The following is a 16,526-nucleotide window of genomic DNA, read 5'->3' on the forward strand; positions in this document are numbered from 1 at the left end:
CTGATGTGTAAGTATAATAATACAACTAGGTGGGGACAAAAAAAAAATAATAGCTCCCTTGAGAAAAATATTAATCAAAAAAAATTTTTAAAAACAGGTAGTATTTCAAAGAAAAGTAGAGACACATAAAAACCCAAGATCAGCAGAGATAAATTAAATAAAAGGCAAAACAAATAGGAACTAAAATAAATAATCACGTCAAACATGAAAATAAAAGTTTTTGCTCTTGATGAATAAGTGAAACTTAGAGCGAACAGAAATTAAATCAGATAATCTATTCAAACTTAAAACAAAAGGAAATTGCTATAAACATGAGTAGGACTATCACATCCCTAAACCTTCCAAAGACTATAGAGTTATTTTTGCTTTGCTGAAAACAAATGTATTTTGCTATTTTATCTGTTACAATTACAGTTTTGAAAAACCAAAAATTGCAGATACAACAAGTAATCAGTACCATTATATATTAGGCATCAGTCTACTTATATTAGTACTTTCCAGTTAGTTTATTATGGTGATTTTTTCCATGTTTTGATTAGCAAAAACCACATTGTTTAAATGACATACTGTTTTTATATTAATAAAACAAAAAGACCATCAAGCTGCTTAAAGATTTTGACAGATGGGGGAAGTAGCACTTCTTTTGTTTGTAAAAATTAGTCAGCCCTGAGATTTTAATTCTTTGTCGTGTTCTGGTGATGATTTAAAGGAAGCAGCAGAGATGAAGCCAGCAACTATTGACCAATTAGTCTCACCTCGGGAGTGGGAGAACTTCTTAAAGGCAAGTTAACACAGCCATTATTGAACACCTAAATGCGAACAAGCTACTATCTCCTAGCCAACTTGGCTTCCACCCCAGTCGATCAGGTGATAATAACCTCATTGATGCTAATGAGCATGTCACAGAACTTATGGACACGGGATCCCCAGTTGATATGATATTATTAGACTTAGCGAGAGCGTTCTATAAAGTTTGTCACAGGAGACTAAATTCTTAACTCCACGCAACAATTGATGACTCAAGCCTGCACCCTGAAGGTTTGCTTACTAGGGCTGCCTTCTGATAGCTCATTATAACGTTTCTAGGTTTTCTGTCATCGGCTACAGCTAAAAGGACTATTATGAACCTGCACACACAATAATTAATTATTTATAGCCATACTTTTTATTTATGGCCACAGTTTTCTCTTGGGCTATTCTTTTATCAAACATTATTGCCCTTCGGCAGAAAGTATACCTTGTCTTCATGGCGCACGGTAATTCATTTTTAGACAAACAAGGGATAATGACTATTTTCACTTTAACTTCCCAACTTTTAGTGGTCCTCCCTTAAGTTTTAACGTCCACTTAGGTCCTTTAGGCTATTAATGCGCCTTCTTTTAATTGTTCATGCCATACTAGTCAATTTTTTTTTCGAAAATGACTCCCATATAAAAAGATCAAAATTTTTCCTGTCTACTTGGAGCATATCTAAATGGCTCCGTAGCGTTAATGCTGCTTATTTTGTACTAATTTAGTACAATTATTTCGTACTAGTCTCGTTCGGTCAGTTCAATATGCACGTATATCAGAGTTTAACTGACTCCATTCAATTTCTTTTCCTCTAATTTCGTCTGGCTAAATTTTCAACTTGAACCCTTTTTTTCCTTCTTTTTTGATTATTTACTTCAATCAAGCCTACGGGTTTCTTGCGTTTTTTTCCAGTCTTTTTCCGCTTTTTCAGTACAATAGATCTTTTCTAAGCGTATATTTGTATATTTCATGTTTTAATCAATAGCTTTTACAAGTTTTTATGTTGATTGCCCTTCTATGGTCAAATTAAATATCTCCTTATTTTTAAGGGGTGGGGGGGGGGTTGTCTAATTTCGTAACCTGTATTTTTTTTGAAGTTATTTAAATCTCTCTGTCCAAAAGTGTTTGTGTTCTAAAAGTACTGTATTTTTCAGTTAATTCTTACAATACTTTTAGTTAAGATTTTCTAGCGCAATTGTCCATAAAATTGCAATTTTTACGATATACTGGTTGCCAATTGTATCCTAGCTTTAATTACTATTTTATTTGCCAAAGAAAGAGAAACAGCAATTCCCTTTGCAAGGCTAAATCACTTTGAATGCGGTGCTCAATATCTGTGGTTTATTGATGAGCTTAAATCTGGGAAAATTGCAAGAATGGGTTTTTGTTCATTACGGCAAGTTTTTTCGTTGCGTAATGTTATATTTTATTTTCAAAGAAAAAGTGGATGCGTTTAGTTTGTTTTAGGGTTCAACGGATTGGAATTTGGGTGTTGAGGTTGGCACAGGTAAAAACCAATTGTTGAAATTGGAGATCTCCTGTGCCAGTTCGTTTTCTCAGATCCAATACATCGCTAGAGTTAAAAATATCACCTTGAACTACTGTGGTTTGCTTGTGACGATGAGATTTATTTTTGGCTTATTTTTAATGGATTTTTTCGTCGGCTTTTATCTCCTGGTATGTCTTTAGGGTATAATTTATTTTTATATTGCTTTTCGTATCTTTTACCTCGCATTTTTTTTGCTTTCTAAGCTGATTCTAAGTTTTGCTTAAATCTTTATAGCGCTTAATTTTTGTCTCTAATTTTTTTTTCTAAAAATATTATATTAGACTATATCTAATTATAATAAGATTACAGTTATCTTATACATGTCCGGATTCATGTAAACTATCGCTGTATTTTCCTATTATTTTTTTTAATTCGTGTCAAAAACAAACGATTTTTTTTCAAGCACCCCCCAAAAAGTATTTTTTCAATATACATATAAAAAGAACCGCCTTTTCATTCTGGTTCTGAATATTTATAATTCAGTTTTTTTTCACTACACCAATTAAAAGTTACGAGACAATAATTAATAACTTTAACTGTAACGCCACTGTGTAATTGTTCCCGTGATAAAGTTTCTATTTGCTTCCTAGACACAATCTATTTGTTGACTTATTGGGTTGTAAGGGACTATTGGCTTCACTCTATTTGATTGTTACTATTAGACTGTATCTATGTGATATACACTCTATCTTATATGCGACTAAACTGTACTGATTTATAATCAGACTTGACTGGAGGATGATTTGTCATTGAGCAACAGTAAGAGCGGACGAGAATTATCAATGTTAGCTATCCCAAAAGGATGCTTTGCCTTCTCTGTTTGTCGTAATCTGGTCTTATATCTTATGTAAACAAGCATAACAGTTTTCATACACTGGTAGCTTTAAATATACATGGCTCAAAAGCAGCCATGGTTTAAAATTCAAATTTGAACTTTCTTCTGAGTCATTTCGATCAGCTAATTCAGAATTTGAATTTTTTCTAACACCATTATTCAAATGAAGGTTCTCTATGTAGGGAAAGGAGGCCCTTTTAAGACCTATCCCCATGCCTTCATTTTCTGTGATTATCGGTTTCTCTCCCTTACCGAATTTCTTTCCTTATGAAGACTTCCCATCACAGATGGGGTAACAATTCTTTTTTTTTAGCTTCCTTCAGCGACTTTTGCTAAGCTTCCACATTTGTTCTCTTACTTATAAGGTTACTTTTCCCTTTTTCCATCCCTTTCCTCAAGTACTTTAATTGCATATTTAAATATCTTTATTTTCCCTTTGCTTGTGATGTTATAAAACTACCTAGGGTTCGGGTTAGCTTTAACAAAGGTAATTCAATTGCTTATTACGTCGTAAAATGCCATATTTTCGAAGCTTCTCTACTCCTAAAACACTCAGAAATTGCAGCTTCTAAACTATGATTGTTCAGACCACAATTTATGTGCTTCCTTTACTAAATTGTAGCAATGTTATCCTTGAACAATAAGTCTATAGCTTGTACCTGTAGTAAGGCTGAATTAGAACCCTATTTGCTACTATTCTGCCTCAAATTCTTCAGTTTCTACCAACGTTTCATCGGTCCAGCTAGATTTCTTATTCTTTACGTATTATCTTTTATTTTATTCTTTTAATTCGTGGTACAAATACTTTATTATTTGGTGATATGCGGCATTACTAAACTACAGTTATTACTAACACTAAGAAAACTACTGATTATACACTTACTTCTACTTGCTAAAAACTAGATACTGTATTTTTATTTTATTTTACAATTCTTGATTGAGCCTTTTTTTCCATTTTATCTATTGTACCCAAATCTTTGAGGGGACAAAAATCTATTTCTAATAGCCAAAGTTGGAGCAAAGCTACTCAAAGTTTTGCTAATTCGAGTGCTACTAAAAGCGAAGTCTATTTGCTTACCCCTTCTGATAAGGTCATTTCGATTTTTTTATATTTTGCAACCTTTTTTAGTCTCCTTGACCCAGTTTTATTGCTGCCACCAGTCGTGGTAAAGTTGTTTTTTATGTTATTAATGTGATGTAGTTGTATAAATATATTTTATTGCAAAACCATCTGTTAAGTGATGAATAATTCTATATTAAGTTGAAGAGGACAATGAAACAAGTCGACAGCAAGAAACATAATGTTTCTATTTAAGCGGCATATTATGTTTAGAGTAATTAAAAGTAGAGAAAAGTAATTTAAAGCTATTAACATTTACAAAATTGAGCGTTTCTTTTGCTATATATGTAACATTTTATGCTTTATGTGCATCCTAATCTGAATATTTATTTCAGATACAGCCTTAGTTTTTTTTGAAAATCAAATTTTAATTAACATCCTTTCGGATCCATTTTTTCAATGAATTTTTGAGCCATTTTTGGAAAGTAACAAATTTCAAAGACAGTTCAAATGTATCCTAATACTAATATCTCATACCATCAGAAACCAAACCATACCTGATCAACTGATATTTTGGAAACTGTAAGCAGTATTACAAACTTTGATAACACTTCATCATAAAGTGAGATAAAATCAGAACTTAATTAAGGCCTAGAGAATGTGCTACATAGCCTCAAAGGCTTTATATTATTGAAATATGTGAAAATGCTTTGTGCCGGAAATTATATGAAAAATTTAAAAACCAAAATTGTTATGTGTAATTTATCCAAGGCATTTCTAAACCAAGAAAAATAAACGGCATATCAGCAACAAAACCCATATAAATTAAATTGTTAATGGGAAATAAATTTAGAATCAAATAATTCATAAATTCTCTAAATATATCTTGAAATATATTTTAAGCATAATCGCCAATATACTGTTTGAGTCGCTTGGGCTCAAGCTAAAATAGAAGATACAGATGAAAAGGGTAAAAAGGGAATTTTCCAGTCTTAGAAACACAGACAAACAGAAACAAGGTTGAATTTCAAAATTGAGATCCCTCGACTAAAAAAGAACGTGACATATATTTGATCATTAACCTGACTCTAAGGAAACCCATTGAGGGTGTACGCACATAATGACCCAAAGATGTGAGCTTGTAATTATGTAAAAAATTAAGTTGTTTTAAAAGTAAAATATTGAGAGTTGGGACAACTCTTCTTTAAATAGGGAGTATTGTAGTGAAGCTTTCTAATTAAGTCAATTTGGAATTTAGTAAAAATATTAAGACGCAAATACAAAAGTTTCGAAATACCACTTTTTTATTAAGATAAAGATACATATCCTGGAATGTGTAAGTTTGGAGGTAACTTGCTCAATAGCCAATTTCCTCGCTAAGTACGTCAATGAACCGGATGGACGTGGTTGGTTTTTCATATATATACTCAGATTTTTGAGACTGAGGTCGGACTCTTTGACTTGCAAGGCGAACCTCTGCCCGTTTGTTATATTATTAGAAATACCTTGGAATATTGTCGGATTATTGTAAGTGTCTAAGTATCTTATTATATATTATTATAGGTTCAGAGACTTGTGGTCTACTTGGGACAACCAGTCCCAGTAGAATATATATATATATATATATATATATATATATATATATATATATATATATATATATATATATATATATATATATATATATATATATATATATATATATATATATATATATATATATATATATATATATATATATATATATATATATATATATATATATATATATATATATATATATATATATATATATATATATATATATATATATATATATATATATATATATATATATATATATATATATATATATATATATATATATATATATATATATATATATATATATATATATATATATATATATATATATATATATATATATATATATATATATTATTAAACCTTGTATTAGTATATGCTAACTGAATAAAAGTATTGTGCTATAGCCAACCTCTCTAGAATCTATATTTAGTCTCTCGAATATACCCTTCTGGTAAGCCTCATTATTCAGGCCATAGCCTAAGGCACAATACCAACGTTTAAATACCTTAGGGCTATAGTTTATCTCCCCTATAACGGGAGAATAAAGGCATCTACCACAGCATCACCTAAATACTATAAAATCGCCTTACCACACAAAGGCATAGTTGCTTTTACCTTTTGAACAAAATGACTATCTCGAACTTTGGATTAGTGATGAGGGGGGAGCTAAAAAGGTTGAAGAACAGGGATGAATGTCCTCCAATTACCTTCGTCTCTTTAAGAGAGCGCTAGAACTTTCAATTGCAACTAGAATGACAACTCTGCAGGTTCTTCGACAGCTCTTCTATACAAAGTGGCATGGCGAAAAAAAAAAAAAAAAAAAAAAAAAAAAGACAGAGAGCCAATATCCAATATGTATATACGTATGTTTGTGCACAAGTGAATAAAAAAGGGAGATTAAGTCCCAACCAAACTAAATAGGAAGCAACTAAGTCTTTTCATATTTGTGTCCACTCCTTTTCATTGTCCTGATCAAACCTCGGGGCGAGTGGTATCGAAACATTCTTCAATGGGTACTATTTCTACATGTGTTGGAAAAACACTTTCGGCAAACCGAGCCAACAGCTAAAATTATGGTATCAGGCTACCATGCTCGGTCATCCTGCTTTGAAATAAAGGTTACATGCTTCCTACCTGCATCCACAAGATGAACATTTTGAATATCAATTAAATTTACTAGGGAATAGTAGCTAGGACTGTTGCTGCCCTTTTAGAGGGTGGTATCCAGTTTGTAGTTCTGGCTAGTAACTCTAACCTGTTAGAAGAAAATTTATCTTATTTCTATTTACGTTAAAGTGTCAAACATTTGCAATTATTCTTCGCAACTATGTATAATTATTATATTTTTTTTCGATTACATATATCAGTGTTAGCTGATGAATTGATGATAGTTTGCGGAATATATATATATATATATATATATATATATATATATATATATATATATATATATATATATATATATATATATATATATATATATATATATATATATATATATATATATATATATATATATATATATATATATATATATATATATATATATATATATATATATATATATATATATATATATATATATATATATATATATATATATATATATATATATATATATATATATATATATATATATATATATATATATATATATATATATATATATATATATATATATATATATATATATATATATATATATATATATATATATATATATATATATATATATATATATATATATATATATATATATATATATATATATATATATATATATATATATATATATATATATATATATATATATATATATATATATATATATATATATATATATATATATATATATATATATATATATATATATATATATATATATATATATATATATATATATATATATATATATATATATATATATATATATATATATATATATATATATATATATATATATATATATATATATATATATATATATATATATATATATATATATATATATATATATATATATATATATATATATATATGTGTGTGTGTGTGTGTGTGTATTTCCAAAAAAAAATTATCGGGCCATAGGAAAAAAAACAAAACAAAAACAGAACATTAAACATAAAAAAAACAACATAAAAACACACAAAAAAAACACAAATAAATTAAAAAGGAAAAAGGTACTTATATATGAATATTCACGAACATATTTATAAAGAGATACATATTTCACGATGTATCAGCCCATCGTCAATATACTTAGCCAAATTCCTTAATGTTATTTTAACTTGTGATCCTACAATCCCTTCCACCCACCTTCTATCTACCGATGCTAACGAAAAATGCTCATTTCTCAGATCCGCCAATTCCTTACAACTCCCCAAAAATGAAAAAATATCCTCATCATCTTCCCACACATCGGACAAGGGAATGGGTTAACACTATGACCCCTAAATTTTCTCTCCCTTTCCCCAATATCAACCGATCCTCCCCTTAAATTCAAAATCCATTTTATTTCTTCCCCTTTCAACCCCAAATTAAAACAAACTTCTTCCCCCCACGTGTCCTTCAAAGTACTATACAGGCTCAGAGATCCCGAGGCCTCCTTCCGAGCCCGTCACTGCTTTCTTCCTTGCTCGCGTAACCTTTCTTTTACCTTATCAACCACTGTATCCGAATTCGATTCCTGATCTTCATTCCAAAAATACGAATATTCTATTTCATCTAAAATTTTCTTAATTTCTCGTGGCCACCCTAACTCCATCTTATCCCCCAACAAACTAAAATACGCTTCTTTCGTTAGCCTATTTTTACTCCTTAAAATTTTGATCCAAAACTTCACCATTCTTGTTAACTTATCTTTTCTTAACCTACTTAGTCGTAAATGCCCTCCAGCAAAACACTGTGAGTGGATTTATGGGATCTAAAAACTCGCTTAAGATAATCTCTTTGCATTCTCACCAACTCCTCACTTTCTCTAAAACCCCACAGCTCACGCCCGTAGTGCATAACCGGGAGGAGCTTAGTCCTAAATAAATATTTATGCATTGCTAAGTCCCTAATCTTTCCCACCTAACTTTTTAAAACTAAATTCATACACATGTTTCCCTTTTGTACCCCATCCTCAACCTCCCGTGCATACTTACAATTCCAAAAAAACTTAATCCGTAAGTACAAGAATTCTCTTTTAATCTGTATAAAATCACTTTAAATCTAAGTACATCATCTCTCCTTAATTTTCCGCCCTTCCTAAAAACTACAATTACCCTTTTCTTCTTATTTAATGCTAATCCTTTCATGTCCAAATATTTCTCGATTATGTTTAATAATGTTTGCATTTCTTTTGCCGATTGTGCTATGAGAGCAATATCATCAGCAAACAAAAGCATGCAAATTTTCGAAACACTTATCAGTACTTCCGGAGCCCTTTTCTCCTTGAAGAAATCCACTATATCATTAATATACACGTTGAACAAAGTCGGTGGCAGTGGGCATCCCTGTTTTAAACCTGTTCGCGTCAAAATTCTCCCGGATATTTTACCTAGTATTCTAACTACTAGGCCTACTGAACTATATATTCCTACAATTAATCTAGCAAAATTTACAGGCAATCCGATCTTCAAAAGTCGCTTAACCAGTATAACTCCTATCACATTATCGGAAGCCCCTCTTGTGTACAGGAACACTACCTAAATCCTACCCCCTCTTTTCATGATTCCTTTTCTAAATGTAATATACAAAATAAAAACCTGCTCTATTGTGCCCCCTTCTATCTTACAACCCTCCCTGCTCCTCTATTAATTTCCCTAATTCTTCTAGCCATTTTCCTAGCCGACTATCTACTGTCTTACAAAAAATATTGCTAACTATGGGAGAATAAGTAGAAAGGCCTTATTGACTCCGGAACGAACCACGTGGTTTATGGTTTTCTCAGTGAGAATAAAAAAACAGGAATTTTCTCACTTGAAAAAACAGGAATTTTTTCACTTTGATGGATGTTTTCTTGGATGGTTATGTGTTTAGGTCAATTTATTTAATGTTTTTCATGGATGTCAACAGTAATTTATGGATGTTTTTATGGTTTAGGTCATTGAGAATTTGAAAAACAGGAACTTTCTCACATTTATGGATGTTTTTATGGTTTTTGTCAGTGAGAATTTGAAAAACAGGAACTTTCTCACATTTATGTATGTTTTATGGTTTTTGTCAATGAGAATAGAAAAACAGGAACTTTCTCACTTTGATGGATTATAGAGTCTAATGGGGGCAGGTCAATGACACTTCCTTCATGTTGTTGTTGTTGCTCGAGGCAAATGTTATGAGTTTCCAGGAAACAGTTAGATCACGTGTTTCCTTCTCAGCCAATCAGAGGGCTCGCAAACATATTAGCGACGGATGGAATATAAGGAAAGGGTTTTTTGCTAAAGTTTTATTAGTCTGTGAATAGAATTCAAAGGAGTGAGAACAGTTTTGACTTTACTCATTTGGATATATATTTGTGTTGATGGCGATGAGTGGAATGTTTACCCTCTTAGAAGTTGATAGTGGAGTTGATGGTAATAACACAAGAGCATCAAACATTGCGGTGGAAATCAAGAAAGGATCACGTCTTTGTCTGGAATGGGATGCAGTATATGCAAGATATGTGATATCCTTGAGCAAATTTAAAATGGAGGATCAATTATGTTTTGCCACTAAAGTTGATATACCACATGTGAATAGACTTCAATGTGCTTTAAGTGCATTGGTGAAACATAGTGAAGACAATAAACAGTATCGCTAATTGTACATGCTCTGTATTATTGATGTTGTTGTAATTATTCAATTAAATTGTTTCGAAATCGAAATTGTTTTCCTTCTTTTCTGGTTAGGTTAGGCTATAGTGCTTTTGAATCATGGTCATTCTAGAGTCAGCAGTCGGAGGGAAAGGATTGAAAAATGAATAAATTTGAGAAAGAGAGAATTAGATCAAATCTAGAGTTTATGGAAAAACATTTGATTTTGGATGATGATTTTCTCGAGATATCTCTTAAACGCATGATATTCTCTTGTCAGGGAACACTTGACAATATAATGAGGAGTGATTCTCCCCCCTTGGACTATTGTATGAAACTTTTAAAATGTGACTCAAGTGCTTATAGTCAATATATTGATATATTAATTGGAACAAAGCAGAATCATATTGTGGATATACTTTTGAAAACATTGCCAATGCATTCAATGTAGATGGCTCCTCCGTCATTCGAAAGAGGTAACGTTACAGAGCTACTCCTCTCCACATTCCTCCACATTGAATTTATGGAACGAGGACGATCAGTTTCGTTTTAGCTGTGAGTGAGTTGACATCGGAAACCAACAATGTTCTATATATGTCCATTGTGCATGTAGACTCATGGCAGTTGGACTCAGCGTGAGAATTGTACAATTATAGGTGACTATAGGGAAAAGTATAAATTATTTAATCCCTTTAAATTCCATAGAGGCTATGCAGTACAAATTAAAGGATGTAAATCGAATCTTGAAGAGGTGTGCGACTCTCTACCCTAGAGGGCATCTGTGTTTCAATTTTCACTATGATAAATGTGGTCAGTGGTAGACTACTTACCCTGCTATGATTGGAAAGAATCCCAAACATGATTCTAGTTTATTTATAAGAGATTGGTATCGTCGTGGGTTTAAATTATTTCGGGAAGAGGAATCTGGTCTACGATTCAACTGTTGGGGTAACAAGACAATTTGGTTTCTACGTCATCGTTGTGATGAAACTGCCTACTATGACTATAAACCAAGTGATTTTTATTTGGCAGTTACCGAATGTGATTCACCATTTGAAAATATTGTATGTGATATTGCTTCAAATAGACAGATTGAAACTCGTGAATTTCATAATATGAATGCAAATAGTATCATTGACTATACTAAGAGATATGACAAGAGTGAAGTTACATTGTACTGTAGAAAATGTGACCATGACTTTGCAGTCAATCAAGATCAATATACAGTGAATCCAAATGATTTACCGGCATTAGTGGTTCACGACAGCTGCCTATACATCGATGAAGAAATCTAAAGTGAAGATTTAAAGACATTGTTGTATATATATGCATTTTATTAATAAACAAATTCACAAACATTTTTTATGCACTTTACTCGTAGGGCACTGAAATCAATATTATATAGGTCTGAGAGGATATTTTCCACTAGAAAGTCATTCAGACGTGGATTGTCAACATAAATGTGGAGAAACTGCTTGTAAGTATAGCCGCGACATCGGAACATAAAATATAGTAGTGCATGGAAGCCGCAGCTTTTAGTTGTCAGATCCTGAACCCTCTTCCGATTTTGAATAATAATTTTCCCACTGCTCTCAATATGGTTGCTGATGTGAGGCGTGTAAAATGTATAGGGTAGACAAAGAGGATAAAAAAATTCAATCGTCTTCATTGTTTGAAAGATGCACAGCCAATGACCCGTCAGCACAGTCGACGGACTGCTATTAACAATAATCAAGGTATTGTTGACACTTTGAATTTTTCCAAGAAAGTCCGAGGGCAGACAATAGGATTTGTATTGAGACCTGTAGGGGTCCATATTAAATACATTGATTATTTGACTGGTGTTCATGGCGCTAAGTCTAGTAGAACACTGCCTTCGGGAGTGATTTCCGAATAGGTTTCATATTTATTTAGTGAGATTAGTGCAATACTCTCAGCCAATGGGTCGGCAAATGTACACTCTAAACGCACACTCCCCGTACGTACTATACTCATATCCTGTGTACCAGACAAATCCAGTACAATGATACCATGTGTTTTAGCAAACATATCTTCGGTTATACCATTTTCAAATAGTTGCGAGTCATGATCTAGGGTTTGTATGGTCAACTTATACAATGCTCTATAGGATTTATCAAAAGATAGATTGTAGAGTGGGATGCCGTTTACTTTGCACTTAAGAGATGAAAGTCCAAACATCTCGAATTTATGTGGGCATCCAGTCAATGATCCTATTGCACTGGCGCTTTTTACAAATGCCAAAGCAAGTTTTGACGGAATTTCACCATTGATAAAGGATGAATCGGTGAAGGTGCGTGAGCCCATTGCAATATGACGTTGATTGGTGATTGTATGAGGAACAAGTAGTTTAATATTATTTCCATTGGCTCTCAGTTTTTCCACTGCCAAAGCAACAGAACTCATGACCTGTTGTTTGCGTACACGAAGTACTGCCGAGGTGAGGAAGAGACTTATATCAGGATTGAAAGGAAGTTCTTTTCTCAATATGAACTGGGAGGGTGCAAGCGTTGCTTTTATATCCACTTTAACATTGGGTGGCAGCCATTGGGGTATATTAAAAATTTCATCATATATTTTTCCAACTAGATGTAATTCACTAGTTGTAGCATTTTTAAGTGCATCTGTACTATCAGTATTAGTAATATATTCATATCCATTGGAGGTGCCTCTCAATTCCTTGTATAACTTGGGTGTCATCAGCATGAATTGCATATAGCTTGTATAATTTGAGAGATTGTTGCTTGTGCTCACCAGCGTACCATTGATGTAGACACTGATTTGACGTAATAAATTATGCAATATACAATTTTCATAGGATATTCCATCGGCCCGAATCGGCATTGTATTATTGGATTTCCGGACTTTCATTTGTAAATCTATAAATGTTGAAGACATGTCCATAAAGTAGTCTTCATTGTAAAAAATTTGAAAGTGGATATTATCTGAGAGGGGTTGTTGTGGATAAAATTGTTCATAGTATCCATGCTTGACACTCACATCAACATTTTCAGCATTGAATAGATTCAATGAGGCGGTGATTGAAGGTTGAGAATCCTTATGCGGCAGGTATGACATTTTAGGAGATGAAATCTAGTTTCGATCTAACAATTTCTCTTCCTGGGACTTTTTCTTCTGTTTATAGCACGTGTCGGCTTTTTCCTTCTTTTCTTTGACAAGAGGGATGATGTCTTTTCTTTCCGACCTGAGTGGAGACTGATGAGTGATGCATTGTTTCTTGACCTTTTTAAGCCTTTACCATTTTGTTTTAATCTCTCACCAAGGGTTCGCGCACTGGACCTAAGATTTTCCGAAGCACTTTTTTAAAATCCTTGCCAGAGCCCTAATCGTATAGTGTAGAGGATGCAAAATCTGTCACAGCCGGTACAAGATATTTTATAGCCAGTGGTAGTGAAGAGTGAAACAGCTTAGCAAACCAACTGCCAAGACCGTAGCCAGACATTGAAGAGCGACCTTTGTAATAGTCCATTCCATTGCCCTGTTGTCTTGGACCAAGAGTATTAACATAGTAGTCAATATCAGGACAAGTGAATACCACTTTTTTATTAGACATCTTGCTTTTGAACGATGGGTCGAAAATGGCATGTAATCACAGCCAAACCTTTTGAAATTGCTATGGGATCACCCAATTCGGTTCTTAGTGTTAACTGACAGAGTTCCGAATAGGAAGTGTTTACGGGAATATACTGAAGATGCTTTATATTGTAGTGGTGAATATATTGAAAATCGGGAAAAGTTGTACCCCCCTCCCCCGCTGGTATATCATCCCCTCCCCCCACTTTTTCAACAAAATCTGGGGTATGCTCCACTTCAGTTGGTCGAAGTGGCCTCGGTAGGGGATCGAAGGCTGGAGGAGGAGGAGGAGGAGAAGAGTTCACAGTTAATTCGTTTGTAAAATCCTCCAAAAACTGTAGTGTATTTTGGCTCAAGTCCCCCTGCCCAACTGTGCTATTATCTACATTTAAAAAATCATTTAAATACTCATCAATATTATCAGGTATTTCATCGGAATTAGCGATATCGCACCATGGTGAAATGTTGTTGGAGAGCTCCTCTCCTTCACCAGCTGATGAGGGGGAAGACAAAGAATAAGGGACCAATGCTCCAACCTATAAATGAAAAATAGCTTATTTTCAAAGTGTTCAAATCATCCCCTACTGCTTTTTAAATTTGGATTATTATTTACGTATTATTTAAAGTCATCGCTTAGTAGTAGTAATAGTAGTAGTAGTAGCAGTATGCGCATAGTAGCATTTGGTTAATTCACTACTCTATCGATATTCAACTGAAAGTTTCAAAATATCCAACTTAATATAAGATATTTACAATCTAAAACGTCACTTTACATAGAAGGCGGCAATTTGATTTTGTTCAAAAAAAAAAATAGCTTATTTACAAAGTGTTCAAATCAGCAAATTTTTTTCCGTGGCGCTTCCCCCGCAGCGCATCATGCGGCGCTTCGCTGGCCCGCGGCGCATCATTGCGGCGCAACCCCTGCGGTGCTTCTTCGGCCCGCGGCGCATCCCGCGGCGCAGCCCCGCAGTGCTTCCCGACTGGCTCTCAGCCCCCTTTACAGAATGCTCGTCAATAGTTGAAATATTTCTTTCTAATTCCATACTGGTTCAGTGAACTCATGAGTTTAATTATTGTAAGCCGCGCGAGTGTTCTAATTTCCAAGATTGAACTTCAACAGGCAGGAAAATGCCGAGAACTGTTAACTCGAATTCCCCTCGCTAATATCTTGGCACGATGTAAGGCTCAGTGTAAATTACGAGATCTATATGTGCAATGGATAAAATGGAATAATCTCTCTCTTAAAACTATGTGAAAAATAGCATTCACAGAGTTTCAAAGGTACCTAAAAATATTATGTGATAGCAGTGAAGTGATAGGGGGAATGCATAGAAAATAGCAAAGATTAGAAAAAGAGCGGATTGACAAGCAAAAAAATTCCATTTAGATATCTCAGAGGGAGGGCAGTTAAAATAATGTTGGGGGGGGAGGGGCTAATATATTAGAGATACACTTTTACACAGTGTTGAAAAATAGTGAAAAGGAAAAAACATTAGAAGAAATAGATTGATATTTCTATAAGATAGGTAGGAAAAAATGCTCTCATTTGCAAATCCTGGCTGCACTTGGGTGCCGGATGGTCCAGGTAGTGTGTGTTGGAGTGCGGACGGAGTGGCAGCGCTATGTTCTTGCGCAGCTGGGCCAGCAATGTCATGGGCTTGCATAGATGATCCAGCGAGGTTCTTTTACTTGTACTTGTGGCGGGAATCAGGCGTTTCCACCTCGCCCGGTATTGATGATCTTGGAGACCTTCTTGGACCATGTTGAGCAATCTTCTGCCAGCTGTTCCTCCAAATGTAAGCCACTGAGTTGTCCATTTGTGACCAAACTTCCTGAATCCCCTGATAGGTTCAAGGTCTGATTTGGCCAGGTTCCAACGGTTTTTCCTCTGTCCTCCTTGGCGTCTCTTCCAGGAGCTAACAGGCTCGACTTGAAGTATTTGGCGAGGCAAGTATTCTGGCGGCTTCCGTAAAACATGGCCCAGCCATTTCAAACGGCGTTCTTTAATAGTGAGCGCAACATCTCTCTGAATATTGCACATTCGACGTAGATCCGTGTTGGAGATACGGTCACGCAGCTGTATTCTGAGAATTCTTCGCAGACAGGTATGCTCAAACACCTTCAGCATATTCTCATGCTGTAGTTTTACCGACCATGTTTCGCATCCGTAAAGGAGAACGGTGCGGACTAGTGCCATGTAGATTCGAACTTTCGTTCGGACACTGACTTCGCGGCGATTCCATAAGGGTTTCCGAAGGGAGGCAAAGACTGTCTGCGCTTTCTGTATTCTCTGTTGGATATCAGCGTCGGAGGATC

The sequence above is a fragment of the Artemia sp. Qi Xiang Cuo genome, chromosome 6 (genome assembly GCF_049724085.1).
Source record: "Artemia sp. Qi Xiang Cuo chromosome 6, ASM4972408v1, whole genome shotgun sequence".
NCBI lineage: Eukaryota > Metazoa > Arthropoda > Branchiopoda > Anostraca > Artemiidae > Artemia > Artemia sp. Qi Xiang Cuo.